This window comes from Macrobrachium rosenbergii, chromosome 55, assembly GCF_040412425.1.
Source record: "Macrobrachium rosenbergii isolate ZJJX-2024 chromosome 55, ASM4041242v1, whole genome shotgun sequence".
In the NCBI taxonomy this organism is placed as follows: domain Eukaryota; kingdom Metazoa; phylum Arthropoda; class Malacostraca; order Decapoda; family Palaemonidae; genus Macrobrachium; species Macrobrachium rosenbergii.
In genome coordinates, this window is record NC_089795.1 from 56856985 (window position 1) to 56882329 (window position 25345).

A 25345-nucleotide genomic window follows, 5' to 3' on the forward strand; every position below is an offset into this window, starting at 1 on the left:
AGGGGAGATGATAACGCAAAGAGGGTTACGAATAGAATGAAAAATGGTTGATCATTAAAGAATACTGGTAGAAGATATAGGCAGCTGGAGAATAGAAGACCAAATAGGAAAGAAAAATTAGATATCATGATTTCCAAATTCATTCTGTTCTAAAAAAAAAAAAAATAACATAGGCAGGGCAGCTAATCTGAGGAAAAAATCGTCTGATGAGAATTCCATAGAATGCTGAATTACTTTATCAAGTTTTAAAATGAGTAATTCTAAAAGTATCAATGGACTGCCCTAAAGAACTTACGTCGTGAGAACAAAGGTGGACTTTTGCTAATAGGAAAAACTAACTTTTACGGAAATTAGTTCTAAAAGTCGAGTCTGAATACGAGTTTTCCCCATAGCTACTAAATTCTAGTATTCCCCGGCATTTCAGAATGCTAAAGAGGCTCTTAGACTTGGCCCTCAGGGAGAGATGTATGAAAGAAGGTAAGGCTTAAAAGTTGGACACCAAAAGAGATGGATGAAGGACTCTTTATCCTATTTCACCCAGAGGGTAAGAACTTAATCACAAAAGATAAAAAGTGTGGGGAAAATTCTTCTCAATTTTCTAGAGGAAAGTTACAATAGTGACTTTAACAATGGACGATACCTTGAATGGGAGAGGAGTAAGAAAAAATAATGATAATCGATCTGAGATACTTTCCTTAACAACGGATAAAGAGACATCAAATATGTAGTCTGCATTGGAATTCGTCTTTGGAAAAAAATGAAAAAAAAAGCCTACAAGAAAAATAAAACTCACTTTAGGAACTCGTTTTGATGCGTTTGAATTTCTTGGAACTTTTATCTTCATTTGAATACAAGGGATGGGAGACCTGAGGGACTAGAGAGTTCCATACCAGAACCTGGACACGTAACTTATATATTATTTCTAGTGTTTTCTTCTGGATAGGAGAGAGGGATATCGGTACATTATGCTGGAAATATTCCTCATTACTTTCGCGTGTAAAAGATATCAAGTTTTGAATAGTTTTCCTATTAAAACCTGGGAAATAATTACTGGAATTTAATAAATGCAGAACACAGTGCAATTTCATTATAATTCATGTCAACATAAATGAAATATTAAACAGTTACGTATACATACGTACATACACATATACATATTTATATACCTATGTATATGTATATATATATATGTATATATGTGTATATATATGTGTATGTGTGTTCATTAATAACAGGACCTCACTTAAACTGGATGTTATCTGGCGGAAATGTTTATTCAGGAAAAGCTACAAGCTTTCTAGGACTAACAGAGAGGAAAAGTTACAAGCTTTCTAGGACTAACAGAGAGGAAAAGTTACAAGCTTTCTAGAACTAACAGTCCTCATCGTCTGTTAGTCCTAGAAAGCTCGTAACTTTTCTTGAATAAATATCTCCGGTAGATACCATCCAGTTTAAGTGAGGTCCAGTTATAAATTGTATTAATGAACAGAACAGCCGTGTAAATGATAAAGTTTTATATATATATATATATATATATATATATATATATATATATGCATATATATCAGATATAGATATATATATATATATATATATATATATATATACATTTATATACATATATAGTGTATATATATTATAGTATATGTTATATATATATATATATATATACATATATATATATATATATATATATATATATATATATATTATATATATATATATATATTTAGCACAATGCATGTTTGTCTCAAAAAGTTACATTATTATTATTATTGTTGTTGTTGTTGTTGCGGTTGTCGTGGTCATTGTGGTTGTATCATTCTCAATCTTATTTTTTCCCTTTATTATGATTGAAGTTTTGTAGGGACCTGGATAAAGTATTTCCTCTCAGTTCGAACGTTTCAGTTCTTATCTAAATAAAGATAGATTTTAAGAGTTTGTGGCTATTTTTTTTTTAATAATTCTACCTTGATTTTTTTTCAAGGTCACGAGTGATTTCACAGGCCAATTAACGTGCTGCTTTTCTCTCTCTCTCTCTCTCTCTCTCTCTCTCTCTCTCTCTCTCTCTAGATCTGAGAAGCTAGATATCCAGAAATGACAGTAAAATCTTTGACATAAAGTATAATACAGATTTTCTGACGGTGAAAATACGATTATTGGAGTGTTAGGCATATAACCACCTCTAGGTTGCTAACATCCCATTGCTCGATACCTTTTCCAATGCATCACCATTCTTTTAGTCACAACTTTTCCCATGCATCATTATTACTACTGACAAACGTTCGTAATACCTTATCCCCTTACAGCGTAACGAATAATTTATATGATGCTTATTCTTTATCGATATGGCAGCATCTGTTCATCTGAACAGATACATTTGACATCTAGTTTTATAAGATCTTACTGTTTAATTCCTAACTGAAATGTTTTCTAATGAACGTTATCTTTAATGAAATTCAGTTTGAATATAGTTATCTTTCATATCAAAAGACAATTCATCTAACACCATCTATATGACTGAAGTAATTGGGGATATTTTGCTAAAATCATAGATAACTTTTATCATCATCACTACAAAGATTTTTGTAAGACAAAATTAATGAAAACTTCAGAAGAAGAATAGCTATATGGCGAGGAGGAATACAATAGGCTTTTATTCAACTAAATTGCAACCTAAAGTAAGGAACATAGTAGCTGCGAAGAAACCCGAACAGTATCCGTATTGAAAAATTTCCAAATCAGTCTCAGATACCGATAACTAAATATGAATATAAATACCTTCTTCATTGGCAAGGTTCTTAACTATGGACAGAATTTCAAGTTATTTCACGTTTATACTACTCTTGAGTTCATTAATGCATTGTCATATTTTATCAACTTCAATGAATAAAATTGCTTACAGAGTTGCATGTAAGGAGTGTCACTCCCATACGAATTACTTATACCAAATTTGCCTTGAGGATTTATACGTCTTCTTAAAATTTGTTTTCATATGTCCGAGCAACAAATGAAAAACGGAAATTCATGGGAAAGGAAGGAGGGTGATGACGCGCTTCCCAGATGGATTACATCGGATGAAGAAAAAGGAATCGAAGGCTCTGACTGTTGATGAGCGAACAGTCTGTAGATTGCTAACTTTCATAGTGACAGGATGGAGTGATCTGTAGGGTGCTACATGTTTTCGGCAGATATGTCAAGTGGCCTCGACCTCAAAGACAAGACTGAGTCAGGTCTTCCTTGTGTAGGTTTTTTTACACTGGTTCAACGAAGGCTAAAATAGTAGGGCAGTGGTGAAGCCTTCTCGATAATATTGGAAGCTGTTTCTACAACGTTTAGATGATATATATATATATATATATATATATATATATATATATATATATATATATATATATATATATATATATACATATATATCTATATATTGTATATATACATACATGTATATATAAATGTATGTATACTGTCAATATATATATAATATATATATATATATATATATATATATATATATATATATATATATATATGCACATATACACAAATATCAGTTTAATATCGAATTCTCTGTACCTTGGTAAGTGTAAGTAAATATGATATTCAACTTTAATATGTCTTAATGTTTGTGAATATAAAAATTTAGGCGTGCAAAAGTGACCAAATTTCACTATCATGAGGGCGTGTCTATGTATTTCTTAGCAACTTTTTAGTTTTTTTTTTTTTTTTGCAATTTTCCGCGTATATGGATATTTTTTAAAATTGTTACGAGTAAGTTTAGTGAATTTCATTATTTTCATCATACATACTACTGTAGATCCTTTGACATCTTATTTTCCTTGATATGGTTTGTACATGCACATACAGGCCCACACACACACACCCACACACACACACACACACACACACACATATATATATATATATATATATATATATATATATATATATATATATATATATATATATATATATATATAAATATATATATATATTATATATAATCATGTGTGTATATATGTATATATAAGTGTGTGTGTGTGTTTGGGCCTGTGTGTGCATGTACAAACCATATCTAGGAAAATAAGATGTAAAAGGTTTTATTTAGTATGTATAAGGGAAATAATGAAATCCACTAAACCTACTCGTAACAATAATCAAAAACATCCAAGTGTGCGGAAAACTGCAAAAACTAAACTAAAAAAGAGCTAAGAAATATATGGCTACGGCCTCATAAAAGTCATTTTCCGTGAGGAAACCCAATAAACACTTATGTTGAAATGAGGTGAATCAAAATCTTAATAGAATGTTCTTGCCAAATGCACCAGTAAGTGGTCTTATCTGGTCTAATATGTGCTCTGTAACGCCGCCCCATTTTGATAATTTCATGCTAACTATACTGTCGAAACATCGCGGCAGTGAAATCGTCTAGATTTTACGACAGCATTTCTCTGGTGAATGCGTTGCACTGTAAAAATTTCTGTGCCGGAAAATGAAGGAAAATTTTACCAACGAACTCGCTACTGAAATTAAAAAATATCAAAAGTATTATTATTATTATTATTATTATTATTATTATTAACTATATTATTCATGTGTATGTATATCATCATCTCATCTTGTTATTTCATGAAAAAATAAATAAAATTCTAAGAATTTTATTCAAAGATATCAAAAATAGTATCATCCTACGAGTATTATTATTATTATTATTATTATTGTATTATTATTATTATTATTATTATTATTATTATTATTATTATTATTATTATTATTTCATGAAAAAATAAATAAAACGCCTAAGAATTTTATTCATGACTAGTAAGGAAAATTTGACCAAATAACTCACTGTAGTAAATAAGAAGTAACAAATATAACAACCATGATGATACATAAACATTTTTATGATAATTTCACGAAAAATAATAATAATAATAAATGCCCAATAACAAGAACAAAGTAAAAGAAAATAGAAAAAGATTAATCCAGGTTATCTGATCCGCATTTATCTCAATTTTCATGTTGGTGACGGCACGCTTCAAGTCAGGCGGAGATTAGAACTCAGTCGCGTGTAACTAATTACCATTAGCGCAAGCACGCTCGTTTTATAGCTTCCTCATTTTGCATTCGCCGAGATACATCAAGCTAACTCCAAATATCTTTTAACCAGCATTTTCAGCGAATAATTATTTCCTCACATTCCTGATTTTTTTTTTTTTAACTTCATAAATCCTATATTTAAGTTGGCTTTCCAGATTTTGGAAATAGAACGAATTTCTGCTGAATATCGCTGGTGTTAATCAAGCCTTTCGGCAAATAAGTAATTAATCGATGAGTGAAACGAAATTACTTGCAGCCATTAACTTCCACTAATGATAAATCTCGGAAATTATGGTCACGTTTAACGGAAGGAGTTTAGAGGTAAATTCCAGCAGATTCGTACTTCCACTGAAATATCCTTCTACGTTTAGCTGTGCAAACTTTGAAGTATTTAAGTTGGCTTGGGTTAATTACAATTACAAATACTTTTCGTATTATTTAATGAAAATTATAAGGAAGATAATGTTAATTGCCATTATAATTACTCAATTTAATATAATTACTCAATTTAAACGTTTCCAGCTTGCAATTTAAATGACAATGACAGAAAATTTAGTTTTCAGTTACACTATTTCAATTAACTGGTAACCTGGACCATCACCGACCTTTTAAAAAAATGTAATATATTATGTATACAATAAATACTACCTCGTTTGTATATAAGATGATGCATACACAACTTTTGACGTACATACAAAACAAATGACATGAATTGAAAATTGATACAAAGATTACATGTTAAAAACAAACATCTGGTAAAATTTGCCATTAAACCTATTAGTGCTTTAGAAATGTGTGAAAATGGAAGTGTCTAGACAAATAACCACTCACCGAGACAACGAAACTTCATAAAACCTACATATTAATTTGAACAAATATTCAATTCAAGGAATTTTAAAACTCTAATCATTAAGCTTCACCCTTCCAACAAGGAAATGAAAAATATCGGAGGTATCGTCACAATTCTCGTAACATGAAAATCACAAGTTAATGACTGGTTCATTTACAAAAGTGACTCACTATATACGTACTTGAAGCGTAACGTCTCGTCTAACATGTTTACCTGGGTACTCTTTCTTTGAAGTCCTTTTTTTCAATGTTAAATTTATACTAGTATAATGCAGTTTTAATTATTATGCTTTAAACAGTCAATTACAAATACACTTACTTTACTCATCTAAAGCTCAGTAACAATTACAATCATGGTTGGTAAATGGCAAAAATTTAGCTATGATGGCATTTCTGTTACCGGACTGAGGTGACATTAATACATTGCAATTAAACTGCCATCACATGTGCTCCAAGCCTGAAGCTGAGCCTACTTATTTATTTATTTATTTTTACTTTCATCTGTCGTTAATGATACATCTAACAAATTGGCTTTGTATGGTACGTGGTCAAGTAAAACCAACTGCGATTTCAACACAAGAAAATTGTTGTTTTCCAAAAATTCAGACTATGATAACGGGAGAGCAAATGAAAATAAATCTAAATGTATGCTAGATTTGCGTTTTCCTAAGCCAAAACAACGGTCACGAAATATAGAATTCGAATAATGAAATATCCGCAAAAACAAGCACCATGTTTCTATTAATTTACTGTAAGAACACAGGTTGAAAAGAACCACACCGGTGGCTTTAAATGAACAGTGTCGTGGAACTTGTTGCGCAACCAGGGTCATATTTTGTTTCCAGTTTCTCTTTGGACCACATAAAACTAACAGACTATTTATTCCTCAAGTTTGAGGAGGAAGAACCAGACGTGGAGCAAGGTGGAGGATTTCTAACTCGCTTACTAGCCTAAACTATCCAATACTAATGAACACAGTGGGAAGGCTGTCAGTTCAAGCAAGGGTTCCTAAGGGTTCATGTGCAGGAAATGCTTAAGAACTGTTCTTCCGACAGACATGCTTTTAGCAATGGGTGAAATGATATCCGAACGTAGAAATGCGTGAAATGGTTTCCGCATAGAGCCGGCTTTGCCAGCAATTTAATCTTCCTAATGAACGCTTGCATTCTCCGAGTGTTATAACTGGCACCACCTGTATGGTGCAATGGCTTCCTGGAACGCTCAATGACGAGCTGAAAGACAGCCGCCTTGACAAGCATCTCAGAACAAAGGAATTACATTGTTTAAGATATTACAGGATCATTAACTTCGGTATTCTGTCCGCAAATACCACTGCATAATATGATATAACGTTTGCCTAACATACGTGAGGGCTTAATGCAGTCGGACGTTTTCCCATAATACTAAGGCATGAAGATTGTTAGTGATATGATACATACACACAGATAAACACCGGTTGGCGCAAGATTTATATCACTAAACGGAAAAGCACTCAAAGACCTCACTCACAAGTGTATCAACTCAATAAAATATATTTATGGTTTTACTTATTATTATTATTATTATTATTATTATTATTATTATTATTATTATTATTATTATTATTTTATGGAGCAAGCTGAGAAATTCATTAATTAACATAGCACGATTCCACAGAACTAAGAGACCATTGGTGGGAAAAATGAGAAAAGAAAAAAAAATAGGCAAGGAAAGAGAAGTAGGGAAAGCTCGGATGGGAATAATGTTTACATAATCAAGTAAACAAGTGGAAAATAATCTGGAAATAAATAGGCAACAGGTAGAAAGAAATAAGTGCAAACTGCTTCCAATATTTATTTTAAGATCTCATAAACATCCGCACTTCAATTCTGATACAACTGCCATAAAATCTCTTACTCAGTTTTACAATGAAAAAAAGGAAATGAAATACTTCCAGCATTGCGTAGTGCGACGTCGAGTGTCCTCAACGGAATACTGATGAAGGCGCTCTGCCAAGCCAGTATTAATCACTAACGCTCGAGACACACTCATTAAGATGATGAGCTTTACGAAAACGGAAGAGCAGAAAATTATTCGCTTATGAAGCTCCTTACTGACGGGTAAAAAAAAAAATATCGAAAGTATATAGTTCCAGTAATACTGTTGGTATCCGTACTAGAGACTACATTAACATGGTAAGAGAAATTCTAATCCAAGTAGTACATGGAGCCTTGAAATAAGACAGAAACTCATGCAGCATTAAACACAAGTTTTTGTGTACTCCGAAAAAGATGCATGAAAGCAAAGGTAACACTAGAATAATTACTAAATTGATACAAGCACACGGAGTATAATGGAATCTTGAAATTAGACCGGCTATTCAATAAAACATCGGATTACCCAGTTGACGCTAATTATTGATACACTCTGTCATAGTTAGAAGGTATTTTATGTCACATTAATGGGAAAAAATTCTTATAACAAGCTCACACGTATGTGAATTTTGTACTATCTCACCTCAAAGTCCAACAATCATGCTACATGTAAATAGTAAAGGTTCCAAGAATTTCCCCTGAAACAAGATATGACTGGCTTGTCTCTATAAACACCATTAACATCAACTCAATTTGTAAAAACGAGCGTGTCATGGGCAGACACAAACTACTGTTAACATGAATTCAGTGCGTTAATTGAGAAGTGAGTTTGACGATGAACTTAATTCGGAAAGTCCTGTTGCAATAATGGAAACTAGTGATGAAAAGTAACACCAGACTCCCTTAACAAGATTCATGGAACCCCCTTGAATTTCCGAAATATCAAGTACTTCAATAATTTACCAGCAGAAACCTCTTCGGTATTTCCAGAGTTTGTAGAATAAGTAAGAGATTTGGAGGAAAGCTAAAAGTAACAGAGAAAATCACGTAACCCAATTTTAGTATCCAGTGACGCGAATTAAAAGAAATGTTTTGTGCGCAATACCGCAGCGAATCACAAATGTGGCCAATCAGAGAAAAGTGCATTGCTCAAAGTATGCCTCACGTAAAGTACGGCATTCAGCAATTAAGCCTCTTTTTATATTCAATTCAATCTTTAGTGGCACAAATTTCTTCCTTTCACTCTCCATCCTCCCTTTGTATCTTCCCACCCATTTGTTCAACCTTTCAAGTTTCAAGGAGTGTGCTTTGGCTGTCTAAGTACACTAATTTATTATTTTAATTATATATATGGTAAAAATGTAATTAACCACTAGAGAAAGACAGATCGGTTTAACAGACAGTTGGAACGTGAGTTGAACTTAGCACATTTAGGTGACAAGACTGATTGACCTAACAGTTGGAGAAAATTCTTAATGTTAGTAAACAATTTCAAGCTCTACTAGCTAATTGTTAAAAATGCTTGCTAACTTGACTTATGTACACATAAAGTTGAAAGCACTTTTAACAAAACGCACTCTGGCCGTTAACTAATACCACTGACAATTACATGCGTGTACTTTGGAAAGGATATTAAAACAATTCTGTATGAACTATTGAGAAAAACCCCATGTCTCAAACTTGTAACTACTTCTTACTATAAAGATAAAAGTAAGGATAATTTGAAGAATGCATTAGTTATATTACAAATACTGCTTTGTGCTACGACCTACACAATGGTCCTGTTACAGGCATGGCTAGATGAATTTGCATCCGCAATGATGCTTAGTATGATATTACTTGCATCAAGTTATCAAAGCTTCCCTTCCCAGTGCATATAAAGAGAGATACAGTTGAGATAAGAAACCAAGAAACCTATGGTGTTTATTAAGATTCCCCCACCACTCACTCTCACTCACTGACGTCATTTGTGAATGTATATCACTGTTAATACATGAATATCAGTTAAATTTTATCTTTCTCCCTCTCTCAATTACAAGCGCACGCACATACACACACACACACACACACATATATATATATATCGTGCACTGCAGATGTACATTACTGAATTTCAAGATACTCCATACAATGGGAGTATCTTCCAAATTATTTCTTAATTTTTTTCGTTTTTTCGAAAAACTCATTTGCCGCTTTGAGGAGTTTCCTCGAGAAAAGTTCAGAAAACTTTAATAATAAAGTTTCTACTTTAGTTTCAATGTATTTAACTTTTAAATTTGTGCGTAAAAATGGAAGAAAGTCTTAATTCTTTTTTAAAGTAAAGAAAAATATGAAATAACTTCCGTTCCAGATAAAACGTTCCTATGGAGAGTACGTGTTTATCTTGAATTTTGCAATTTTTACTCTAATATTTTTTTTCTTTTTTACAATATTCAGTGGTATCGCTGTGTAATAACTGTTTTGGCTTTGTTACGCTGATTTAACAAGTCAGTGAGCCTTAAATTGTTTGCATTATCAAGAACGGGAGATAAATGTAAAATAATTATATAAGAGCACCGAAGTCTACATTGTCCATCTTGCAGGTGGCCAAAGCTGGTTATGTTACAATGTCCATCTTGCGGGTGGCCAAAGCTGGCTATGTAAGAACTGTTCCTGGAAGAAGGAGCCAACTGACTTTTCATTACCTTGTGACAAGCAATCCAACATTTCTCATCAATTTGCTATGTTCGAGGAATTACAAAGGAAATTGGAATCATCTGAAGAATTAAGTCGACTTTTTAAAATTATGTTTGTGGCGTCGAGATGATACTTCCGGTCAAAAAATTCCTAGCCAAAACTAATTTTTCTTATATTGTACGAGCAAATTAACAATATACTGAAAAATACTTAGCGACTTTTATTAATAACTCTTCGTGTGAGAACATGCTCTTAGTAAACGGGAAAATATACACTTTACTTCCTAGCTATACTAACAATATCTAAAAAAAATTATATAAATGCAATATCCAGGAAAGCCTTATTTTTTATACAGTTTCCTGTTTCAAAGGGATGGCTGCCAAGTATGTGCGCCACGTAGTATGCACCTTAATAAACAGGAAATGTACCAATAATTCATGCTAATAGCCATGTGGTTATCAAGCCTACTCAAAAGGAAAGTACTTGTAAAGTATTTTCAAGCTGACTTTGAAACAGATTACTGAAAAAGATATAGCAACTTCAGTGAGTTTGTCCATTAAAGGGAGGAGAGCTTTGCCTTTATCTCAAAAAGTCCAAGGACCATTACAAACGCAGGACAAAGTGCCCCTGGAATTAAAGGTGGGAAGGATAAAGGAAGGATCAAAGCGATGGTTCTGGAATTCTCAATATCCCTTTCACTCTCCCCGCCTCCATCCCCCTCCCCCTGCAAACACTGCTCATACCCAGGAAGAAGTAAGCATTACGAACAATTTAAAGGTTTTTCTTTTGTTGACTCTTTCAAACATATTAATATGAGGATAAAAAGACTCATACTTCAAAATGTGAATGTTTTCATTTATTATTATTACTAAAAGAAAAAGGAATGGCTGAAGGATTAACAGACTTGTTCGTCGGTCGTTTTAAATTAAACAAGCCTTTTGCTGGCACGGGCTCTCGCTCTAACACAACCGTAAACGGATATGAAATGATTCCTGTATTATTGCAAAGCATCAGGTAATTTCATAACTGAATATATGAAGAAAAGAACATATAATGTATACGTGAATAAATTTTCTTCTTACATCCGTAGGGGTATCGCAGTGACTTTATCTTCGCCTAGGACATTTGCAGAAAAATAATTATAGAAATTAAGACGCTACATATATATAATAGCAAGAAATGAATTTTTACACGCCAAAAGGCAATAGGCTGCAAAAGCAGATCTACTGCGGCTTGTGAACGCTTAATCTTCAGATTTAATGAGAAAATAAATATATATTGTTCAGAAGATATATTTTGAAGTACATTAATGTACGCCACTGGCTCTGTCAATGGCAGAATTAAATAATACTAAAGATTATCCTAATATTTTTATGACAGTTGGCATAAAGAAAGCGCGCTCCCTATTAATTCATCTCTTGTAAAGATGTCAAAAAAGAATTGGGTCCTTTAAATCTGACAAAAATCTTTAGGGGGTACCGATTTTCCGACTAACTCTCTAATAGTCAGATTTCTCTCCCCAAATGCAGTTTCCCACCACTTGAAGTTGATTATGGTCTAAAAACCTTAATAATAATACAATGCTTTCCCAGTTCCTAAAACCTTATGATGGCTATTGTTTGAGAACCTTATGATGACTATTGTTTGAGTCTTGCTAATGACTGTTACTAAAAATTATTTGAATGTGCCATAATTTACATATTACAAAGATTCGTTTGAGATTTCTAAAATGACCTCCACATCGATCAGGATGTAGAATACCGTAGTCAGCCTTCCTATCTGCTCATCACACGTTTCCAAAAGTGCTTTGGCTCATAAGATTTACAGACATGATGACAGGGGTTCAAAACATATAATGATGCCAGTACCTCCATGATATTCGTCCAAAAATGTATAAAACAGCAGATACTTCTTTTCACTTTCAGTCAAAGAGATGTAGGGCAAGAGAGAAAGAGAAAGGGACAACGGAAATTGATTTTAGTATCACTCACAATGCCCGTGTGCGTGTGTGTGTGTGTAATGTACCCATGTATGCTTAATGTATCTATATTATATGTAGAGTGTGTGTGTAATTATGTAGCCACAATGCCCTCTTAATTTCTCGAATTCTTCGCGCTTTTTTGGATACGCTAGTCATTACGAGCCTTAATATTCAAGTGCAAATAAATATATATATATATATATATATATATATATATATATAATATATATATATATATATATATATATATATATATATATATATATATATATATATATATATATATATTTCATATATATGCATATATAAGGAAAATTAATCAGCAGTTAACTTTTACTTCACCAGGTGCTAGCTGTGATGCACAACCATATGTACGCAGAGAGCAACAGAGGGAAACTTCTTGAATTCAGGTACTTTAATCTGTTGGTTGGTGCCTTTTGAAACACTTAAAGATACGACGAAAACTGAACTTCCTGAAACAGAGCCAACGCGTAACTTGAGAGAAGTTTCAGCGATGATACCGGCAACGGAAACTTTATCAGTTTATAACTTAAAACTTTCAAATTGGCTGAGAGAAAAAAAAAAATGTTTGGCGTATTTTCTGTATTTCTTTTCATGAACAGATGGATGCCAACAGTGTATATAACCGCTGGTAACAATCTCTCCCTCTTTCTCTTTCTTCAAAAAATTATAATGGGCATTATTATGGCCCTATGATTGTTGACACTTTGTCAACAATAAAGTACTAGTATATCGTTTAAATACATAGCGTTCTTTATACTAAAATTACAGATATGAAGCAGAAATAAAAAAATACTCATCAATTTTTTTATGCAATATGTATATTTCAAGATTTGCTACAATTCTAAATCTCATCTGAGAGAGAGAGAGAGAGAGAGAGAGAGAGAGAGAGGAGTTCCTGTAATCAGCCAATTCGAGTTCTTATCAGTACGAGAGAGAGAGAGAGAGAGAGAGAGAGAGAGAGAGAGAGAGAGAGAGAGAGAGAGAGAGAGAGAGAGATATTCAAGTTCAAGTAACTTAAGAACCAGGACTAACAAGATCTTAAAAAGATTTTTAAGCATTATTTGGCAATGACAGCAAATATGCATTGTTATGACACAAAACAGAGATCTTGAGTAAACTATAAAAATAAAAACACTCTCTGACATCAATCTTTACCAATAGCCTGCCGTGTGTATTGCGTTCTTCTCCAGTTTTGCTGTGTTGAAGACCTCCTCTATAATTAAACCAATGCGCGTAAGAGTGGCTTTGTAAGGGAGAAAGAAAGAAGATCATTAAGAAAACTGCAACTGTCAACAAATGAAGTGAACCCGTGTAATTTAGCTGTTCCTGACAACACGTATACGAAAGAAATTCTGTTATTTTTTAAATCAACTGAGCCCCAACATATGCCTAATCTATTCATGTGTATATGTCTATGCAAATGAACAGAAAACATAAAGCAGCTGGTTCTCCGCAGGGCTTAATAATTTGCCTAATGAAAAAATCCCCCCCCCCAAGAAAAAAAAAAAAATTACCCTCCTCATCGAGAAACAATGCCTATTATCTGCCCTGGTTAGTTATGGATAGTCACGTCGGCCGCGTGTCGCCTGGTGATGCTGGATAAAGGACACTGACGGTAATAAGAGGCGACTCTACTCCCCATTGTCCTCTTGTCACATGCCTCATTACTCCTCGATCCTTGGGGAAGGGAGGGTGTTAACAATAGGGTATCGCACGCCCACGGCTTTCACGTCTTCGCTCGGGATTGGGTGCGCGGATACAAGATGTCATAAACAGGCGTTCATCTCCATACAAATTTAAGGATGCTGTCTCCAGTAGTGCGCTCGGAGGAGGCTATTTGTCACACCCCTATTATCATTACAACGCTTATTCACTGGGCTCCGGAATGACAGGGAGAAAAGGTTGACCCTAATCTTGTTAACCCCACGTAAAAAATTTAACAAAATGTTTTCGATGGTTACCAAAACCGTTTAAATAAGAGAACTATTCCCTTTCAGAGTCCCATTACATTCTATAGAAGCGGCTGAATATCACAGCATGACATTTCAATAACACTCGTCGCGGCGTTTGGGGAAATCAGATGTTGTTATTCAAGTAGAAGTGACTTTACTACGCACATAAACATCACTTTCCCTGCGAATGTTTGCAGTTACATTTATGGAAAATGTGGAACAGAAATGAATGAATCAAACTGAAAGTAGCTGCCACAACAAAGTTGAAAGGAGCAATATTATGTGAGAATCGCATTATATAAAACGCAATATAAGTCTACCTATTTTTTTCGTATGTGAACATAATCATCTACGAACAATAAGACACCAAGTTTAATATGCAGGAAAAAGACACCGCGATACGTAACGTCTCTGCGATCGGTGTTTGCCGTCAGTTTTGGTAATAAAGTACAGCTAAAAGTTAACATGATCTGTGTCAATTGCAACTAGAATGCGATAACACTGGACAGGAAAAAAATCTTCTTTTAAGAACGAACTTTGTAAAAAGTATTAAAAATCGAATAAAACGCCGTAAACTGATTACTCAGGAAATAGAAAATTGCAAAACGAACAATTTTCATGTCCACCCCCTTTAAGCGTATATCCATGAGACTGTATATACTCGTGTATGTGTATGTGTATATGTATGTGTGATATATATATATATATATATATATATATATATATATATATATATATATATATATATGTGTGTGTGTATATATATATATATATATATATATATATATATATATATATATATATATACATATCTACTAAACATATATATTTACATACATACATACACACATGCACATACACACATATATACAGTATATATATATATATATATATATATATATATATATATATATATATATATATATATATATAAATTAATGTTACTGACTTGGAAGTGAAATTAAATGGACTGAATTGCGTAGTGTATAAGCACGTCTGACAGTTAATTACATCATATTTTCATGGCATACTAAATTATGTATGTTCAAGGATGGGGTGATAACTGAAAGGAAACGAAAGGCACAAATTACGAAAGAAGAAATTAACTGCCACGATTCTCGGCAGATACAACATTGAATAAGGATAGCAAACAGGACTTGGAAACACTTATGAAAGAGTTTCATTAATAGCTTTTTTTATGAGATAAATGTTGAATGCTAAAGTCAGAGGTATAAATATTAAGAAACTGTTTGGAGTGGACGACTAAGATATAATTAAAGTGTGGAAGATGGAAAGAGAGAAGTTATTGATCCCTCTTGTAATTTCAGGGTAAATTATGTGGAAAATGGTAGACTGAGGGAAGTGGCGGAATTCATTCAGTAAATGAGCAAAGAATGAAATGGGAGCTGAGAAGTTGCAGAAATTAATTTCTGTTAGGTACAATAAAAGTGTGAACACAAAAAAGAAGTGTTATGAACCTATGAAGTCTGAAAAAATGGATCATCTACGTTGAAATTTTTATGCAGACGGGAAAGATAGTTGATACATTTAGTTATGAGAAGGTCCAAGACTTTTTCTTATGGAAGGAAGGAGACTGAACAGAGCAAAAGCATTCAAAGACAAATGGAATAGGTATGTTTCAAAATGAAACAGGCAATGAGTAAGAGGTGTAAAGTAGAGAAGCGCAATAATGTTTGAAATGCTAATGATGAGACTTTTCTTCATTTTGTACAAATTGGTTTTATCCCCGTTGAAACTGCATGTGTATAACAGTGGCACAGATTGTTTTCAATAACACACACACACACACACATATATATATATATATATATATATATATATATATATATATATATATATATATATATATATTACCAAAAAATATCCATCGGTAATTTCTTGTTTGTGGAACAGTCAGGAAAAACAATGGACATACATACGTGCATAAATGTACTGATTTAGAAAAAGAATTAAGAATATGACAAACTTGCAGGAATGCCTTTGTCAAGTAAATCAGGCACCTAAGCTTTTATACAAAGTTCTTTGAAATTTTCAAATCCGGGAATTGTAAGGGAAATATGTTATATATTAGAGAAATTAATTACAAGAAGCACTGTGCTCGTTTTGTAGTAACTTATCTAAGTATTTTACATTAAAGTTCCCGACTAGCCGACAAAATAGATCTGACTAAGAATAAAAAAAAAAAACTGTCCTTAAACTAACGAAAGCTGTCCCAGCAGAGACCGTTAGAAATTAAGAAAGCATATGCTTGATAGATATAAATATTAAGTTCCATAAAGCAGCAAAAATTGAGCCCAGCTCCTGAGAGTTGTCATTAAAGTATACATAATTTCTATCTAACCTTTCATGATAAGCAGTTGTTTGAAACGCAAGATGCTTGAGGAAAAAGCGACTTCTAGACATATTATCCAAATTAGTTTCATGAGCAGACGTATGGTAACCGATGTAGAAAGTGCTGGTGGTTAACAGTAATGTAAGTGGCTTTGAAAAAATAATCAAATCAGTACTTGCTGCATATATTTTTTTATGAATTCTATCGATCACCGTTGCTAGATAGTTTGATTAGCACCAGTTTAATATTTTGTAATTACTAACATATACTGGATATCAAAAAATATTCCAAATTTAAAATGGTACATTGCCGATTTAAACTGATTAAATGCAGTAGTTGTTCAAAGGAATCAAAATCTCGGAAAATAATACAACTTTTCAACAGGCAACCAACTCGTTGTCAGGTACAAATAGAGCTCCTCCTCATTAAAAAGTCAAGACCATGAATGAAACATATTCTTCATAAAAAAAAAATTAAGGCATGAAATAAAATTGTAACAGAAATAAAAACATTTATAACGCCTCCTGAAAAAAAAAAAAAAAAAATGTTGTGTCGGTAACGGAGAGAGAGCGGTTATATCTTCCTGAAACTTGGAATCTGAGAACATAAGCAATGAGCCTTTTGAAGGGCAAATCCTTATCAGGCGATGTGAGAAGAGATATAAAATCTCAGCCAGACGTCCAGAGACGCTTTTTGAAACGACTTGGAATTAAAAATAGATAATCGTTGAGATGATTAGCCAAAAAGCCGCTTAATTAGTAGATATATTCTGGCTGTGATGAAAATGGATCGATGAACGTTTTAAGTTAGTAAGAAGAGATTAAAACACCTGACATGAAAATAAGTTGAGCAAAAGGCGAAATGGGATCCATTATTCGCAGCCCAGTTTAAAAAAAATCGTAATTAATCCCTTCGCCACCCAGTATGTCGTCTTACTTGTTATATATCAAAGCAAACATCATTAAAAAATCAGCATTTTGAGTAATTACCTAAGTTTAAATGACATCTAATCTTAATACATAACAGAACAAATACGAAAACACAAGGGTCAATGAAGATGATTTCACAACACAGGATTATTAACAAATAATCCACTAAAGCTTTTTGATATGCAGGTGTTTGAATTATTTGAAAACTCCTCTCAGTTCCTCGCCTAACAGGTCCCGCCCAATTTTTTTTTTTTTTTTTTAGGCACAAAGCCATTATCCATAAATGTCTTAAGATAATTTAATGGAGTCAAATTGCCCGTCATTCATTAGCTACTTTTAACGACCTTCTTTAATTACACGGCTTTCTTCACAAGAGGTCATAGATACTTTTTAAAATATCTCGATTAAATCGCTTACTTACCCAATTATGCAATTACCTATCTCATAAAATTCGGGAAAATTATGATGTATAAACAAGCCTTCTAGATCACTCATTCTTTCTTGGAAAGGTAGGCATACGTAAACCATTCAATAAAAGTAAATGTCTCTAACAAAAAAGTTCAAGATATTTACCAAGATTTCTAACATTTTCCTAACAGTACGTAAATGCTGTTTATCTGGGACTGGATGGAAAAAATTAGCCGATCTTCGGAAATACGTAAACATTTCAAAAGGCAATTTTTGTAAATTTAGTAAAATTACATGCATTATCAACCACGCCACGGACATAATTGTTTAAAAACGTCAGTATATTACGTCAACAGTACACACACATACATATATGTATATATATATATATATATATATATATATATATATATATATATATATATAATATATATATATATATATATATATATATATATATATATATATATATATATATATATATATATATATATATCTATATATATATATATATATATATATATATAATATATATACACATATATTTATATACATGCATATATACACACACACACACATATATATATACACATTTATATATATGTATTAACACATTTTATATATATTTATATAAATAAATATATATATATATACTGTATATATATACATATATTAGTTGTATGTATTATACTTCTATGTTACTTAAAAAGACATTTATTAGTATCAATTTTTCCTTTCAACATAAAAATAAATTCTCTAAACCTTCAGTTATACATAAGAACCTTACATGATACAAGTAAGCGCTCTTGATGTTTGGTGCATCGATTGACAATTACTGGTATTTTATTTTAATTAGGCAAAGTAAAAAAAAAATACAAGAACTCAGGCTCCGTATTAACCAAAAGTTAATTCGTTAATCCGAATAATTAATTATATATACATACATATATATTAATTAATATATATATATATATATATATATATATATATATATATATATATATATATATATATATATATATATATATATATATATATATATATATATATTATTGAGCTTCAGGAAAATCCTCGATTCTCGTTTCCTGCAAGGTAAGGAAACAAAAAATACTTCGTTGAATAACAAATCAATCCGAGGTCATGTCCACAAAAGCGCAGTAAACAAAGGTACGAGGGAACGTTTCCCTGATAGCTAGGAAATGTGGAACAAACGTCTTCGGCCATTCCCGAATACCTCTCATTCAATACCCACTGCATGCGCGGGTTTCTCAGTTTATTCCTGCAATTATTTACAGTTTCGCAACATTCATGAGTTCCATTCTTTGTATAGCCACTATGTAATCTGTCTCCTGCTCCATCATGGTAGCAAACAGTGCTGTTCACCGGTCAGCAATATCCACACTGTTACTTTTACATTTTCTCGAATTTCTGCTTAGATTTTGCTAAAATAAAATGTGTTCTGCTAAAACAAAACAGGAAAATTCCAGGCAACATTTGGGCAAGGTCTTTGAGAGTAACCTGCTTTGAACACTGTAGTTCATTAAAAAAAAAAATTCAACATGTAATTTAAATTCAACAAAAAAATAGACAGGGCTGAACATCAGAATATCCAGACTTTTCTCAGTTCTACATTATTATCACCCCTCCCCTATCTAAGCCTTCTAAAATTCTAACAGGGAATTAACGATCTTTGAAAGGCTGTCGTTAAACACAGATCCATTAGAGTCAAAATTATCTTTATCAGACGCCTTCAGACTTTCTACACCATTAAATGGGAAGTTTACCCATAGAGCAAGGAAGTTAATAAGCGAAGAACATAAATTAACTCCTAGAAGAAAAAAAAATGCAAATATTACTTCAAAAATGCAATAATTCGAACCCGAAATAACCGAGCTCATCGATTTCCTAATGTTTACATATTCATATTGAAATTCTTAATCTCAGTGCCTACTTTCGCCGAATGGCTGAAACGCTGCTTTGGTCAGAGACACTCATGATTTCCACGTGATTGATCTGGTGTTCCTTATTTATATATGTACATCTATCAAATAGCATTAACGATAATGCCCTTTTTACTTCACGATTCCATCAGACACTTTGGAGACGCTTATCAAGACAAGCCTATTATCCAGAAGGGAAACCATGAAGAAATTCTTGCGTCCGTTGCAGAAGGTGGGTAACGTGACCTCGTTCTGATACTCCGGATGCGGATTCGAATCCTGGTACGGACGTCATAATCTCTTATTTTCTTCAATCTGGGTCTTAATTTTCTTTAGTGACAAACATATCTGAAATAGCGTGAAGAAATCGTGAGGTTAAGTTGTGATTATTTCAGTTACATACGTTTCTGGTAAAAATGACTAATAGATTCTATTATATGTGTGTGCGCGTGCATATATATATATATATATATATATATATATATATATATATATATATATATATATATATATATATATATGTATATATATATATATATATATATATATATATATATATATATATATATGTGTGTGTATATATATATATATATATATATATATATATATATATATATATATATATATATGTATATATATATATATATATATATATATATATATATATATATATATATATATATATATACTATTCGTTTATCACACACCACCATGGGTGAAAAAAGTGAGACTGGAGTGTAAGTCCTGACTGGTTTCGACTTTATTTCCAAGCCACTGACAAGCGAGATAGAGAGAGAGAGAGAGAGAGAGAGAGAGAGAGAGAGAGAGAGAGAGAGAGTCTGTATGTGTGCGTGAGTGAGTGAGCATTTGCATAGATTCTCGAACATGAAGTGTGGTCAAGAAGGTAAATTCTAATTATCACAGATATACAGCACATACCGAAATATATAACGAATAAAAAAGCTAGGTACTAATAGAAAAAGGAAATTACAATAATGTGACCAGAAAAAATATCACGTAAAATGGAAATGTAATTCTAACGACTGGATTCACTTCAAGATGAAAAACTGGCGAGGGAGAAAGAGATGGGGAGGAATATCGTGATAACATTTATATCATTTCATTCAGAATGACTGTCTTTCATACCGAAGTCTTTTATCCCCGGTCCCCTCTGGAGATAATTCACGGCGCCCTGATGAAATCGCCTCACCTGATGAAATTCACAACTTTTATCTTCGACGGTCTTTCACTGTGATCGCATCTGTTGGCAACGTCATGATTGTTCAAAATTCCAGCATATTGTTCACTTCACAATCAGGTAATTCCAGAAAATGCTATATGCCAGCACCATCAATAACTTTCCGTCGTCATCCAACGTAGTAATACCGCATCGGAGTTTATAATATTCACAGGGAAATCACTTTATTTCGTTAAGGAAAACGACCATCACTGCATTATGTAAAAATTCCATCATAACTGGTACAACATTCATAATAGTTATAAGGAAACATCTGAAGAAGCGTATTCATATTTCCTTTTTTTCGCCCATATTTCATCAACAACTGAGATGTGTATTATTTCATATCAGAATATATACCGTATTTGCTAAAGACCAATACATTCTATGAAAGTATTAACTGATTGAGTTGCAAGAATCAATTGCTCATAGTAACTATTCAGACGCTTCTATACACCAACACGTTGTAAGACACCAAAGGCTAACAGTCCGAAGAGGGAAGAGTGATAACAGAATGCCATTCATTTACTTTCATTTGCGCAATTGGTAAAAATTCTTGTATTTTGACCAACATAAGACCACGAAAGAATAAAAATAATGACCCAAAAAAGCACAATAGCAATAAAAAGACAAACTAAACAAAATATAGTAGAATGACGACGTATAAGCGCCAATCCTGATTTGCATTCTTAGACAGAAAGATTAATGAACTGTTTATTTAATTAATGAATTCATAGACAAAAGAGAGAGAGAGAGAGAGAGAGAGAGAGAGAGAGAGAGAAGATCCAACGGCGCCATACCATCAATCAAAACATGTCATTCGACATGTTTATTCATCAAAACAATCAGAGATCCTCAAAGGCGCGAAAAACAAGTTCTCTTCCTTTTGATTTGTGGCGCTGAATCATTCTATCAGGAAAACCTTTCAGCGGAACAGACGCTTGAAAAACACACGCTCCCACACATCCGTCTTCACAAAAGGAACTGTGAAATGAAGATCAATAGCATTCGTCGTTCGGAAAGGGGGACCTCTTGAACGGCTCTGTGAAGAGGAGCCATTTATGAAAACTGATGTCTTTGTCGTTTATCAAGTTCTTGTCACTTTGTTCGGGATGAAGGGACATTTCTTGAGGTCCTTGAATGACGCAATAATCGATTTCGTTTTAAAATTAAACTGTAAATGTTTACAATTGTCTTCAGAGTTAAGGAGTTTTAACTGCATTATTCACTATTTTTAGTTGACATTCGTTTTTACACTTCTATTAATTTACATTCCTGACGATGGTATTACTGTTGTGTATTTTCTCCCAACTTTCAAAGTACAATCAAATATCGCTCTTTTATCACAGACATTTTTTCCTTTTGGCTCATTCTTGCAATCTATGGATATGAAATACGATTACAGGTACAATAAATTAAGTCATTCTATACATTAAGTTTAGAATTGCCGTTGTCTAGCCAGGGGCTGGTCTTTCTCACCAATGGCGACTATCTTAGTGTGCAAAACTAGTTCATTGCTACTCTCATCCTTTCATTTTTCTCATTTTTCACCAACCTCCTTTCTCGAATATTCCGAATTCTTTCAACATAACTATTCATTTGCTTTCATTATCGCATGTTCTCTAATCTGAATTGCTTCTCATGTGCGTGAAAAATTGTGGAGCAATGACGTCACGAGTTTCACATGCGGTTTGAGTGTTCTGAATATGCAGAAGAAATCTTGAGTGTCACTACATTCAAGCTCCTGAGGATTGAGAGAGAGAGAGAGAGAGAGAGAGAGAGAGAGAGAGAGAGAGAGAGAGAGAGAGAGAGAGAGAGAATTTGCTGTATTGCCTCTGGTTCTTAATATGAGATGTCTTTGAATAAGTATTATCCTCTTTGAAGAAGCCAAGAATCCCCAATGGTTTTTTCATTCGGCAGGAAAATGGGATTAGGAAGCGAATGCGAAAGATCTCTCTTAAAACACAACTTAAGAAAAATTAACAAACAAGAGACCATCCGTCGATGGTCAACGTCATAACTGCTAATATTAGGAAACAGAAATCGACCATCACGTACCGCTCTATCTAAAAGATATGAATCTCTGGCAGAAGCACACATAAACACCAGAGTAAAGGAAGGACAAATGACCTGACACAGGTTGCACTGATTTATCACTGTTATAAATACGTAAGGACTTACGCACAATACCTTACTTTCGTCCGGCATTTTCTGACGCTTTCATTAGATGTTTCTCAAAAGTAAGATGTGAGTCAAAAGTTACAACTAGAATAGTTAAAGCTTCAGACACATTCAGCAGAATCCCATCCACCTGAAGGGGAGGATGGGGTGGAAAATCTGTACGAGATCTGCTAATCAATAGTGTTTTTACTTTACTCCCCCACCAACTACACCATTCACTAATCCGGTCCATGTCACAATTGAGACTAAAGGCAGCTTCATTTCTCATAAGTGAAGACTTCACTACGCCCACAAGTGTTGCATCATTGGCATACTGAACAATCTTGTTTTCCAGGCCAACAACCACATCACTTGTATACACTAAAAACTAACAGTGGACCAAAAATACTACCCTGTGGGACTCCAAACACAGTAGGCCTCGGTTCTCTAAAGATCCCATCAGCAGCAACTCGCTGCTGCCTACCGGTAAGGAAATTACCGGTAAGGAAATCTTGATGTAAACCTAAAACATATCCACCCACTCCAAGATTCTGCCTTGTGATTTACTAAATCGAAAGCAGCACTAAAATCTATTTGAATTGATCTCCACTCAAAACCCTTATCAATATTCTCTTGCAAATGGCATCTCAAATCTAAATGGGCATTGCTGGTAAATAACTGCTTCCTATGTGCATGTTGACTATCAACAAACAATCCTTTATATTCCACATACTTATATAGTTGCTTAAAAATAAGCTGCAACTTTAGAGAGCACAGGGATATCAGAAATTGGCCTGTAGTTACTGCAGTCTGCAGATATGCCATTTTTTGGGAACAAGCACTGTATTACTAAGCTTGCTCTCATCTGCAAAGATGCTACGTCGACCTAAAAATCTATACAATCTACTAATATTGGGAGACAACACACTACAAACCTTTTTTAAAAACAAAGGGAAGACACCATTAGGATCTTCTCCACCCTAGTTGTCAAGAGTGTCAAATTTTTTTTTAACATCCCTAAAGCGAAATGCAAGTTTTGTAAGAATAGGTTCAGGATGACAAGTACAAGGGAAAGGGACATCCTCAGCTACTTAGCCTCAAATGCTCAAACCCAAGTCCACGGAGGGCCACAGTACAATGGTATGGCACGATCCAGGGTTGGAGAAGAAGGTCTGTATTCACACTAACCTTCTCTTAGAAAGGCTGCCTATCAAGGCTGAAGGGTCCTTTCCACCTGCTGGTTAGATTTCGGAAGGTCGTTCTCCTAGAAGAGTTGCCTTCCAAGACTAAAGATTGTTTTCTACCCTAACTCTTGTAGGCAGGGACGTCATGCCCTGAAGTGAATGTTGCTAAGGAAAAGTCAGATTAACCCACTACCCAAAATATGCTCATTATTCAATAATTTTGTAACTATCCTCAACAATGAGTAAGATTCAGATGCAGAGCAGTTTAAAGTCTAAGCGATGTCAGGCAGGGCAGCCGATCGAGAATACGGTCTACCCCAAAGCCAAATCAAAGTCCTTCAAAAGAAGGCATCGCGCTTACCCCATACAAAAAATGGGAAAAAGCACGTTAAAAGAAGAAGAAGAGGAAGATACACAAATGAAAGATCCTAACACAAATAAAGACTACCGTTGTTGGATTTCTAGCTCTAAATTTAAACACAAGGCATTCAGTTTACAGATGTCCGACATATTCTAATCAAACATTTTCTCTGGCTAATGTTACTTCAGATGTCATAACTGCACGATCCTATATACATATTAACACTTAAATTATTACAAGAATTCCTATCAAGTAGTTTTATAGTACCAATTCTAACAACCTATTACAAAAATGATTTAACTTATATATTCGAATTTTGAATTTCACATCTATACTAG